The following is a 12,520-nucleotide window of genomic DNA, read 5'->3' as shown; positions in this document are numbered from 1 at the left end:
CGCCCCCCAGGGTTGCTGTCTTGGGCCTGCGAGAGAGGCCCTATGGAGAGCAAGGGCTTAAACCCACCCCCCGGGTAATTTGTCTTCCCCGGGGCACCCAGAGCTGGGCCCCCACCCCGGGGCTTCCCCGTCCAGCCAGGGCCAGCACCAGGGTGGGGAAGTGGGGAGCAAGCCGTCCTCTGCACCCTGCAGTGGGGGGYTCCCCCGTGCGCAGAGCCGCCCCTGAAACGTGGGGGTTGGGGGGGGAGTGCTTTGGGMTGGGGGCTGGGGACTGTTTGGCTGCGAAGCGCTTGGACGGCGCGCGGTGACGTGCGGCAGGGGGGCCGTGTCCCCCGCGCAGCGCGCCAGGCCGCGTACTGCTGCCCCGTGGCGACGCTGCCCCCCGGGCGCTGCTGGCCCGGAGAGCCGCAGGGTGCAGGGCAGGGCTGTGCCCCCCCTGCTGCAGGCTCCTCAGCGCTCGTGGACAAATAAGACACTTTTTCTCTAAAAAATAAAAGGAAAAAGGCTCTGTTTCTGGCCCTGGCCAAGCGCAGGGAGATACAGAGCCTTAGCGCGAAGAGGATCCTGCCTTTTCCCAGATTTCCTAGGCCAGTCCTGTGAGTCCGGGTGAGACAGCTCGTGATTTCAAACGGCAGGGGCTGGCAGTTGGGGTGTGCGGGCCGTCGCCGCGCCGCGAGCTCGGGCGAAAGCGTTGCGGAGCCGCCGCGGGCAGGACGGTGCTGCCGGAGCAGGTGCCGCGTTGGCTYGGCTTCCAGGACGGCATTAATAATGGATCTTGCGTCTCGCCCCAGAAGCGTCCCGGGACCGTGCAGAAAAGGGGCCGTATTCTGCCGTCCTCTCTCAGACTGGCAGTCCCCTTGGTGTTGCTGGGCTGGCTTCTGTGAGTGGGATTAGGTGGATTTGTCCCCGCGTAAACAGGACTCGGGGTGGTTTTCTAAAAGGGGTAATGTTGATTTGTTGTGTTACAAAGCATCCAAGCAGAGGCAGGCGATGAGCTGGAGCCAGCCCTTTTATACCATGCTTTATGGGCCATGAATATTTTGATTCCTTTGGTGTCATTGTTTTTGCTTATCTGTCTCCGTGTCTGATGTAATCCCATGAAAATAATATATTTTTTCCAAGCTTTGTGTGTGCCATTAGCAGCCAGTGGTTGGACGCAGTGTGGAGGCAGAGTCCTGAAGGCGTTTGATCAGGTTGTGTTCRAGGGTCTCAGTGCTCCGGCATCAGGAATTAAGTTCCTGTAATAACTCTGTCAATTTTAAAGCTCTGATTTCCAGAGCAGTGAGTTGGGTGTAGTGTTGTGCGTTTGCATATATTTTTTTGTATGGTGTTCCCAAATTAAACGCATCACATACTAATACCAGCCTTTTCAGCTGAGCCTAACTTTCATGAGTGTTTGATAAACCTTCCATGTTATTTACACCATGAGCGTGGTTGAGCTACATGGAAAATCTCTCTGCAGAGATTCACTCTTGTTTTGGAGAGGTAAAACTCTAGGGGAAGTTTTACGTTCTTCGCAGAAAAATAACTGTATTGTCCAGTGTGCAGAAGGAGGTAATTTGTGTCACGCTGACTGATCTGCGCATCCCCTGAAATAGGATGTTTGGTTAATCTTGCTGTGCCGTTTGTATAGGTTAAAAACGTAACTCGGATCTTGCAAGTGCCTGCTCACCTGAATGTGACTGAAGGCAGGAGAAACGCTTGCGTAGGAGCTTTCGCTGGCGAGCGAGGATGCCGAGGAAAGGACCTGCGCCGCGCAGGGCTGATACGAGAGCGTTTTGGGTGACTTTACAGACATCTGGGTGGAAAAACCTCCGCCAAACGGAGGAAGGTAGTTGTGCGAAGGAAGGAGCAGATGCGTTTTAATATCAGGATGCTAAATTTTATTCTCGSTAGCAAAGGTTGTACGTCGCTTCGACTTTCTTTTAGCTGACGTTGCTCCGTTTCGTCCGTCTGCGCGAGAAGCTCGGGCCCGCGGCGGTGGCAGGTGCCCGGYGGCTCCGCGGCTCTTCTGCCGCCCGAGCCGGGGCCGCGCTCTCGAAGCGGCCGTGCCCGGCCTGACCTGGCATCTCCTGGCAAGGGGGGAAAAAAAAAACCAAGGTGGAAGGAGTCGAGTGAAACGAGGTGTTTGGTGCAGGGGAGGAAGCACCGCGCGGCGTGGAGGGAGCAGTTTGCTTGCGGCAGGCCGGCGGCTCGCTGCGTCTGCGCGCTGTGCGGAGCGCGCCGGCCGCGGCAAGCAGAGCCGCGAGGTCCCCAGGGGCAGCAGATCAGCTTCGAGCGTGTCTGCCTTAAATAAAAATATCTGCCTGCTTCTCTCTTTTGTTTAAATTCCTCCCTAGTTTCACTAAAGACATCATTACAGTGCAAAATCTTGCGTGTTCTTTTTTTCTCTCTCTCTCTTTTTTTTTTTTAGTTCTTTTTGCTGTTTTCTGTAGTTTACGCAGCACGGTTCTTCTACTATTTTGGGCAAGAGGTTGCTCTTTTTGTTCCTTTTTTCCACTTATTTTTATTTATCTCATGTTTTGATTTTTACCTGTGTTAGAAGGACGCAGCTGAAATTAGGTTTTTCAGCACTTCACTGCGTTGTTACTAAAAATAAACATTTATTCTGTTTGCATTTAGCATCCTATTAAATCCATCAACTTGAGTTTCTTAGTTGTTATTAATAACCTCAGGAAAGCACTAAAATCTTAGGTTGAGATCACTGAGAGAAACTCGGCCTTAACTATAGGAGAAGTCTGAATTTGGGCTCAAATACTACCCTCAATTAAGAAAAAAAATTTCTATGTAGCAGACTGCGTGAAGAAAGTTCCTCAGGCCCATGCAGGGCTTTCAGGGATCAGATTCTGGTTGCTYATGGGGGCAGGAGCTCCGAGGACTGAGGAGGGCAGATATTCTCCATAATAATCATTTTCCCATAATGTTTATTTTTACTAAAAAAAAAAGTTGCTACAGGAACTTACAGATACTGTCAATCACAAGTATTTAAAAATTAGGTGCTAGGCACCMTCAAAGCAGACTTGTTTAATTTGGGGAGATTCAGAAAGTGGAATCTTTTCCATTTTTTCCTGCTTCTCCCCCCCCCAGTGCCATGGACCTCATTTTCTAGACTTTATTATTTTACCTTTTTCTTTGTGACAACTGTGAGGGCAGAAAAGGCATATATCTGTATTTCAAAGTGTAGCCTGAGATTTCATGTAATTGCCTGATTCTAGAATATGAATTACAGTTTAACAAGTAAGGCTATTGATAATATTATAAGAATTGGCAACCCAGCAGCAGTAAAATCTGTATTTAATTTTTAATCTTGGCCTGCAGAAGTATTTTAAAATAACGCAGTAAGTGGAATGATTTACTTTAATATCTTTATAAGCACTCAATTTGTATTTAAAATGAGATACCAATGTGACATTATGATCAACTACTTTTTTTCTCGTTTCCTTTTTGTTCTTTGCTGCTTTGGAAGGAGAGGGCAGGCAAAGGACCAAAGGAGCTGAAACTGCACCTTGAAGATACTCCCTGTACCTTTGGGAGGACGTTGGGCCATGCCTAAAACAAAAATGCTCTTTTGGTGCTCACTTTATGTTGCTGAGGACTTGGTGCCAGAGGAGTTCCCTGACCCTTTCAGAAATCTCAGGTTGGAGATGCTTAAAAAACCCCGAACATCCCGCTGATAAAATCCTTARTTTCTTTTTGAAAATTCCAAGCTAGCAAAGGGCATTTTAAGAGTTATAGTTTTGGGAGAGCAGCTATCGGGATGCATGGAAATTTTGGGGTGATTTCAGCGGGATCTGCGTTGGGTCCCTCGCTGTACAGAGAAGTTCTGTAAGCCTTGGTCTGTATTCGTAGTCTCTTTATGGGTTTAAAATACCGCAATGTACCATTTAAACTATATCGTCATTGATGTCGGTAGTCAGAAGACAGAGCAAAATGCAGTGTGCTCATGTCTTTTTTTTTTTTTTTTTTTTTTTTTTTTAGTGTAATAGCCCCAATTTTAGGCTGCGGCCCCTGGATCAACTTTTTAGAAATTTGAAACAAAAACTGGAGCAATTGCAGTACTAAAGCAAATTTATTTATTTGTCATTTTTTTTTATCCGAGCTAGAAGAAGTATTCTAGAGAGAACAACAGTTTATATCAGCCTTGCAGTTTTATCACACTTATATTTCTAGATTTCATTGTGTTAGTGTAGGTTAAGAAATAGTTTCCTTCCAGATTGACAATAAATTGCTGTGAAAGAATTAAACCAGCATAAATGCCCCCTACGAATTTTAAATCACATTTGTATCAGTGAAATATTAATGTTGTGAAAATATGCCTTTTTTTCTGTAATTTTCTATTTTTAATCTTGGGCAGTCTTTTACATAAAAGCTGGTCGTCAGTGCCGCAGCGCGAGTAAATTGCGCCCGGCAGAGAAGGTGACGCAAGGAAGGGGCAGAGGAGAAATACTGCATTTCATAAACACAATCACTAGAGCATTAGGAGAGCAAACATGTGGTTTTATGAACATAGTTATAAATATTTAAACATGCAAAATGAAAATGTTACCAAATGTCTGGTTTTCATTATCTTTCAATGAACATTTTCATTCTTGGAAGCATTACGAGCTGTCTGCAGAAAATGATCACCACCCCCTCCCCAAAATGAATGATGTGTAAAATGAAAACGTGTTAAAATGCACAGTTGTTTGTAATATCTTCTACCAAAGTGGAAGACATTCTACCAAATTTGGTATTCTACTCAATCGCAAAGTATTCTTGCTGTAGAAACGGGGAACTATCCTGCTCCTGTCAGCAACTTTGTTGTGAGATGTTACGAAAAATCCAGGGATAAATCTGAAAATGTGAGATGTCGCTCAGCACGCTTGGAGTTCTGTCCTGCAATCCTATCTCCAGCAAAATGCCTCCAGAAGTCAACGAAAGATGCTGCTGCTGATTTTACTATCATTACTGTATTATTTTGAGGTGTCAACAAGTGTCGGAGTGTTCTGCGTGCCCCCGTGGCCGGGGCTGGAGGCTCGGGAGGCCGGGGAGCCGCCTCCTCGCAAGGGCTCCCGCCGGGGCTCTGAGGCTACGTCTCTAAATAGGCCCCGAGCAGGCGACGGCCGACTGGGCTTGCGCAGTTTCGCTTGCATGAGTGGAGCCGTGCGAGAAAGCAGAGGCCACGCTGTGCGTCGCTGGTGATAACAAGGCAGGTGTCTGATCCCTGGGCTGCAGCGTTTCAAGCCTTCCCTCTTGGCTTTACTTCTTCCCGTCAGTGTATCTCCGTAACGCGCTGGCTGTGCTGCTTCTGTCACGAAAGAAGATGCCAAATAATTTTTCTTTTCTTTTTTTTTTTAATGCACCAGGAAACCCATTTTAGATTAGTCACGTATTTAATCTTGACTCTGTCGTGAGTTTTGGAGGCGCTCAGCGGTGGCATGGCGTAGCCCTGTGCTGGCCCGTAGGCACGCACACGTGTGCTGTTTGCTCTTTCTCCTGCAGTTGCTCCCACCAATAAATYGGCACTTGCTGCAGCCAGGACGGAAATCTTCAAGACAAAGGGCTCAAGTGGGTAGTTTTTATTGCTATGATAGAGTAGAAGGCCCCAAGCTGCGGGCTAAGGCGTGCGTGAATGCTGCCCTCTTGGCTTGGTGCTATCTCTTAGGAGCACCATAGCAGTGCCAGAGACTGTGGAAGGGCTGCGGCCCCAAGCCTGCTGTTTCCCCATTTCAATTCTTGCTCCTATGACTGCAGCAAATCCCAAAGAAATGCTGGCTKAGAGGTAAACTTGGAGAGGGATGTGGAAGAGCAGACTGTCGGGYAGAGCAGGGGACTGCTGCAGGGCTGGAGGCAGCAGAAGAAACAGGCAGTGGGTAAAGGAGGAGACACAAAAGAAACGAGGCTTGGAGGAGGAGGAAYGGGGAGTAGAAGGCAGAGGAGCTGCTCCGTAGATGTGTGTGCGAACGTGTACAGCTTAGCCTTTTGCATTTGCAGCCTCTTTAGGCAAGTACCATGCAGAAGCRTGAGGAGTTTGTGGAGAAGCGCGTCAGGATACGCCCTGTGCGAAGCGGTCTGCAGTGCAGTGTGGGGCACCTCCGGCACTGTGCAGGCTTTGGCTCCCGTGATCAAGCTGTCAGGGACTGCAGGGGCCGGGAGAGCTCAGTGGCYGGGCCGGTGCTGCCGTGGCTGTGGGCCCCACGCAATGTTGGGGACTGGACGTGGTGGGTTACGGGGCAGTTTGGTAATGCAGCAGTGCCTCGGCGTGCGCCGCAGACTGCTCTTGCTCGGCCGCCGCAAGCTCGGCCGGTGGCTGGGGTCCAGCATCGGCGAAGGGGCTGCMGCTCGCTTTTCCAAAGCAGGCTCCATGGTGCTGCGCTCTGTCCGTTTACGTCAATGCAGACCTTTCCGCAGACTCCAATCTGGGTTGGATCAAGCCTTGCATGATTGTGGCCCTTGTGCATTGCAAAACTGTGTTAATCTATATCTGGATCCCGATGGGGCACTCGGGATGAGCTGAGCTCAGACAATCCTTGGCAGGAGGGACAGACTGGAGCTGGCAAGGGTTTTTGTCCCGTTATTGGTTACTTGGAGGAAGGAATGTACGCACCAGTTTAATATATGACAACTTGAGGTCTGTCATCTTCAGCATATGAGAAAAGCCTTGTTTTTAACAAATCCCAGAGTGTTTACTAGGCATCGTGCTGCAGCTGGGCTCAGATCGCACGCTGGTCGCGGCAGAGGCGCAGGGCCTGCTCTCCATCTTGTTACGCGCCCAGCGGCTYCTCCTGCTCTTGCCTCGGCCTGGCGGATGTTTGCATGAGACCTGGGGGGCTGCTCTGCCTCGCTTGGCCAGGACTAGAAATCCCAGAGCAGCAAAACATGTGCAGATGAGGCAGTGTCAGCGCAGCCCATGGAACAGCCTCCACTCAAAGCTCTTCCTGACCAGCCACATCTGCTCCTGCGTTCTCAGGTTTAGCCGGAGTGTTGTTTATCAAACTCAGAAGAGACTTGCCTCTCTAAAATAAGATCTTCAAAGTATGTCCCAAAGATCCTAAGATAGATTTTACATTCTCTCTATCAGTTGCTAATTCTTGTAGTGAAAATACAGTTCAATACTTTGGTTGAAAATTGTCTTGTGTAAACTCACCCGATCTCCTTTCTCTCTCTCTGGCTTCTAAATTGTGTGGAAATTCAACCTTGTAAAGATTTTTCAGCACTGTTATTTAGATTTGCTRTATCAAGGCCAACAAATTCAATCCAGATATCTGTCCTCCTCCAGAAATGTTTAGGAAGGATGGAGGAAATGTGTTTGGTTTTATTTTGGTTTTCTGTTTTGGAGAGGGGAAGAGTTTTGAAAATAACATTCTATATTTTTACCAAGCATTATTTTTATTTTTGTCCATCAGCAAAACATCTGAGCACTTAGCAGACTGTTATGTTCAACAACATCTCCATGAGGAGAAATGCAAAATAATAAGTACAAGGAATAGATGTCAGCTCTAGACAGACGACTGTGTTCCTGGGTAATCTAATACCATTTTAATATCTTGCTTTTAATTCAGCTCAGAGAATGGTTTGATGGACAAGGCACTGACGCTCACGAGTCTGAGTTCAGCAGTTAGTGGTATGTCAGAAATTATTTTTCACAGACAAGCGTAGCTGGAGCGTCAGCTCCTATTAAGRATATTATGACCGCTGAGGTTCACTGCTAGCACACTGTATTTTGTAGCCTTTGGTTTGCTTCTGTGGCAGCAAAAACAGAAGGTCTTTGGTTAACTTCTGACCATTGACATATTAAATGAAGATGCGCATTTGAGCAACATCAGTGATTTCAATTGACTCATCAATTGCCATTGCATAACAGTGCTCATGTTTCACTTTGGTAACAAGCTGATCTGCCACATCTGATGCCAGCAATTCAGTCCTTCAAACAAATGACATGTTTGATAAAGAAATCTTTTTAAATTCATTATGCACTTCGGCTTTTGTCTTTCCTTTTAATACAGCATCTGTTGCAGCCGGGATACATTCCTTGATCGTTTCTGAGTCTGCAATTATTTTTACGCCTGCCCAGTGTCCCAGAGATGTGAAATGAAGCTGCCGTGCTATGCTGCTGAGCACTGAAACTCTACACAGACATTCAATTTAATCTCTTGGAACAGACTGCGTTAAAGTAGTTTCATCAGTGCACACTCGTAATAAAAAGGCGACATGAAGAAAGACAGTGAACCGAAAGGCCCTGCTTTTTTCTGGGAAGACAGTAGGATATCTATGCCTCGATTTGTTTCATGGATTCCTCGCACATCCATTTACATTCAGCAGAAGGTTCTGAATGTCTAAACTTTATCCTGGGCATTTTTTTTCAGTGTTGGAAACGGATATAGGTGAGTGTCCCAGGGGGATTTTTATATAAAAATGCTATGTGCGGTGTTAATGAGTTGGGATGGGGTCACACATTTTTCAGTATAGAGTCAGAACAGAAACAAATACGGGACTCAAGGAGACATGATCTGCAGGGATCCACTGCTCTGTGGTCCTGGGGGAGCCTGCACTGCTGTAACCCTAAAGATAGGCAAAATGGTCTTGGAGACTTTAGCCCAAAGTGCCCCCCATGTGCCTCTTCCCCCRGCTCCTGCACAGCTCTGCCTGGACTCTGTGAATAGCCAGGGCTGGAAGAAACGACAAACTTCTTGGGTGCCACAAGAGATTGCATCAGCATTACTGATCCTCACTCGGCTYGTTACTCAAAATGCATCAAGCAGCTATATGGGTCAGACTGCTAAATTTGTAGACACGGAGTGTCAGGAAGCCTTTTTGTCAACTTCATACCGTTTAGTATATTTGTCCTCAAGTTCAAAGCAATCCTGGCCTCAGACTTGTGATATTTTCTGCCCTTTCCCCTCTCTGTTGACTCAGACCTCTTCCCTTTGAGGTCAACATCAAAATAAAGATGTATGTTTCCTCCGCCTGACCATGGCTCTGACTCTTTAGATCAGCAATCCTATAGTCCATATGTCTTCCCATCTGTCAACTGGCATTTGAAGCCAGCTTGCTCCTCTATTCTTTCAGACAAGTGTGAGAATCAGGAGGTTCTTTAATGACGGTTTCAGGCCTTAAAGCGTTTGCTAAGATACTACCTATTAAGATCCCTTGATGGCACCTTGAATAGAGATCAAAAGCAACTGAGTTCACTCCACAAATTTAATTCCGTCAGTCAGTTTAGGGCATTGAGAGAGGGGTGGGGAGGGCTCGCGAGGGCACCGCGCTCCTCTAGTTAGGAGACAGGCCTGGGAAGTCTGAGTGCTGGCTGCGGGGAGTGACGCACACAGCAAAATAGCGCTGCTAAATCCCGCCAGTGGTGGCCATGCTCCAACTGCCAAAGACCCCCAGTGTTAAAAAAAGATCTGCACAAAACGGGTTGCTTAATTTGTGGCTTGTGGCATGCCATGGCAACAACGTTTYGGATGTGATCTGTGCCTGGTGCAAACAAGTGGCACAGCCCTTGGCCTGCACGAGGACGCGCTGCTCAGTTAGTACCTGCGTCTGTTTGCTCCTTCAGCTGCGACATTACCCAGTGTCTTTTTTTGCAATCCAGGATTGTAAACAAAAATCTTCAGAGTACAAAAAACTCTTGTCATTAATAATTACTACCAGACAATAATTTGTCTCTTGTACTTTTGAGAGCTGCTAATAATGGAAATCTGAGTCCTGCCTCACCGCTGGGACTGCATTAACAGCAGCATGGAGAGATGCTGCCTTCAGTGCATCCTCTCTGCAGCAAACGGCCATTCTTTTTCAGGGCATAATTTGTCTTTAAAGAATTTTTGTTTTGAATGCTGGTTAGGAGACGCTACAAAGCCTGTGGAATACTTGGGGAACTGTTTGCTCTAATGGTGCGTTTCCAGCTGTTGTAAAAGAGAGCATAGGAAGTCATGGTCATGAATTCAAGCTCTGTGCCTGAAAATCCGGGACTGCTGACTCTGTGTGTATTACAAGTTGGCTCTGGTACCTGGAAGCCTCATATGCCCACTCTGAGGAGAGCGGTGGAGGGCGAGTGGTGAGGATCCCCCCTGAACCTCCCCAGCTGATGCTAACAAATGCTACTGGTTGTTTATGGCGCCCGGATGTCTGAGGAGAGCTTGTAAGCCCCATGGTGCAGCTAAGTGCCTGGGAAGGGTGTCACAGTACTGACTGCCTAGTAAAACTTGACTCGCTGGAGTCAAGGACACCATATGGCCTTAGGTATGTGTTGAAACCTGTTCAAGTGTGAGCATGAACCTGAAGTGCAGCTGCAGACTATCTCTCTTTGGCCTCGGTGCTCACAGATTTCAGTCATAGTGTCACTTCTGCTCCGTGAGAAAATAACAGCCTCTCTGCTTGCTAACTGCTTGCTCTAGAGTGCCCTTGCTTATGACCCAAGTGGTTAGTCAAAATTTGAGGCATCTACATTTGTACCTGGTGATCTTACTTGTATTTTAAAACCTCYCCCCAAGAAAACCCACACCTAGTCTTTTCTGTCCCTCTTTCACACAATACTCAGCCAAGTTTGTCTTCATCTTAGTCATTTTTTAATGCAAGTCCTTATCTGCCTTTTTAGGGGGTAGTGGTGATGGTGATGTATACTTGTCATTGAAGCAGAAGCCACTACTGAGTTGAACAAAACAGGATGAATGCTGTATAAAAAGCCTTCAGAGAGCTGTGAAATCTCCATCCTCTCTTCGTTGTTCTCCTGGGAACATTTGCACAAAGAGTATTTTTAATGTGAAGCAAAAAGGATTCTGATGAATACTCATTAACATTTTTGTTTCTGCAAAGATATATACACGATTGTCACAAGGCTGCATTAGATATGTATTCAGTAAAGCCTTTAGATGTATGCTTACTTTTATGTATATGCTTAAATTTTCCTGATGGCCCCTGTGTTGCTGACACAAACAGGTATATGATGGAGCTTATTTGTCCTACCCAGGTATGATGCAGTGTGCTATGATATAGGTCTTCAACCTTACTGCATAATAGTGAATTGTGAACAGTGAATGTTCCCATATGATTGTACCAATAGATTGGTTGAAATACATGCCCCMAAAACATTTGTATCATAGTTGTGAATAACAAACCGTAACAGGAAGATTTGACCAAAGAGAGTCTGCAAAGAGAAGCAATGTCAGAGTCATTGCATACGTTGTGTAGCTTGTCTTCATCATAACCATTTTTAGTGTAAGCCCATCTGAGAATCATCAGACAGAAGTATCAGTTCTCTGTTGCCATGTTAGGAGCTCCAGTTGCATAATGCAAACCTGATCTGGACTGAAGTCCTAGTAGACACTGGCTATATCCACARGGCAAGCGTTGGCAGCCCCAGCTCCTGCCCCCTGCTCTGAACTAGCTAAACTGCTCTGGACTGACCTAGGCCAGCCTTGGTCAGGAAGAGTCATATTACCATCATCCTGAGTCTCAGCTAGGAATCTTGCATGGGGGGCAGGAGAATGTGGCTCTTTCTATGCCTGTTCCTGTAGACATATCCTTGATATGTTCATCCACTGCTGTGAATGCCCCATGAAGGGCAGAGTGCTGGACTTGCTTTAGCTCTCTGGTAGCAGTATGAAGGGTCCCTAGATTGACTTAGGATCAAAGCTCTCCCATGTGTGCAAAAGACCTTTTCGTTTGTTTTGGAGGACCTATTAGGCAGTGAAAACAACTAGACATGATAGAAGGGCTTCCAGATTTTGCTGGAGTTCTCAAATCTCATCACAGGGGGAACCATACACTCATTTTTCATGGAGTGCCCCTTCTTCCAATGACTGTAATCTACTTTCTGTGCTGCTTCTTCCATACAAAACTTTGACTTCTTTTTAGAAGCTTTTTGGTTGGAATAATGCAGTCTAGCAGCTAGAAAYAAAAAGAATGCATGGACCTAGCCATTTCCCTTTGGAGTAAGTAGAAATGTTCTGAGAGTGATTATATTTCATGTGGCTGAGTGTCATTTTGACACATGTGAAGCACACTGAAACCATGACACGATGTCACCAGTGGGCTGGAGGTAATGTCTCTGTGCAGTGGCTGATTTGCTAAGATCATGAATTTACTACTGTTAAATACTACTGGACTCTCTGGGTTAGATCCAATGTTTACTCAGAAGCCCAGGTGTCTCCTGGGAAGGCTTTGGTCCTTAATTGCAGCAATTTCTGTGTTTTACAAATAAAGAGACTTGAAAAGCAGGGGACTGACTCAAGGACGTCCCTGACTACWGTGCCTAGATGCTACAACCAAACAAGCTCATCATGATGGTGATTCGGCACTGGTTTTGCACCCGAGGAGGTGGAGGGTGGCAGAGTCAGGCTCCCAGTACCTGGACACAAATATTAATTCAAGCAGGCCTCTTGTCCCTTGAGGGCATGATGAGCAAATTCTGAATATGACAACTACTTAGGATTTGTCACGAAAAATCAGTCGCCCAAGAAGACTGATGACTTCCTTAGTCAAAATGGGCCAAGTACATCTTGGTTTAACTTTAGGGCGCTAGAGAAGTTACACCTCTGCT

Source organism: Rhea americana, unplaced genomic scaffold (genome assembly GCF_003343005.1).
Source record: "Rhea americana isolate MKP2758 unplaced genomic scaffold, rheAme1 scaffold_98, whole genome shotgun sequence".
In the NCBI taxonomy this organism is placed as follows: Eukaryota; Metazoa; Chordata; class Aves; order Rheiformes; family Rheidae; genus Rhea; species Rhea americana.
Note: the sequence above shows the minus strand (reverse complement) of the source record.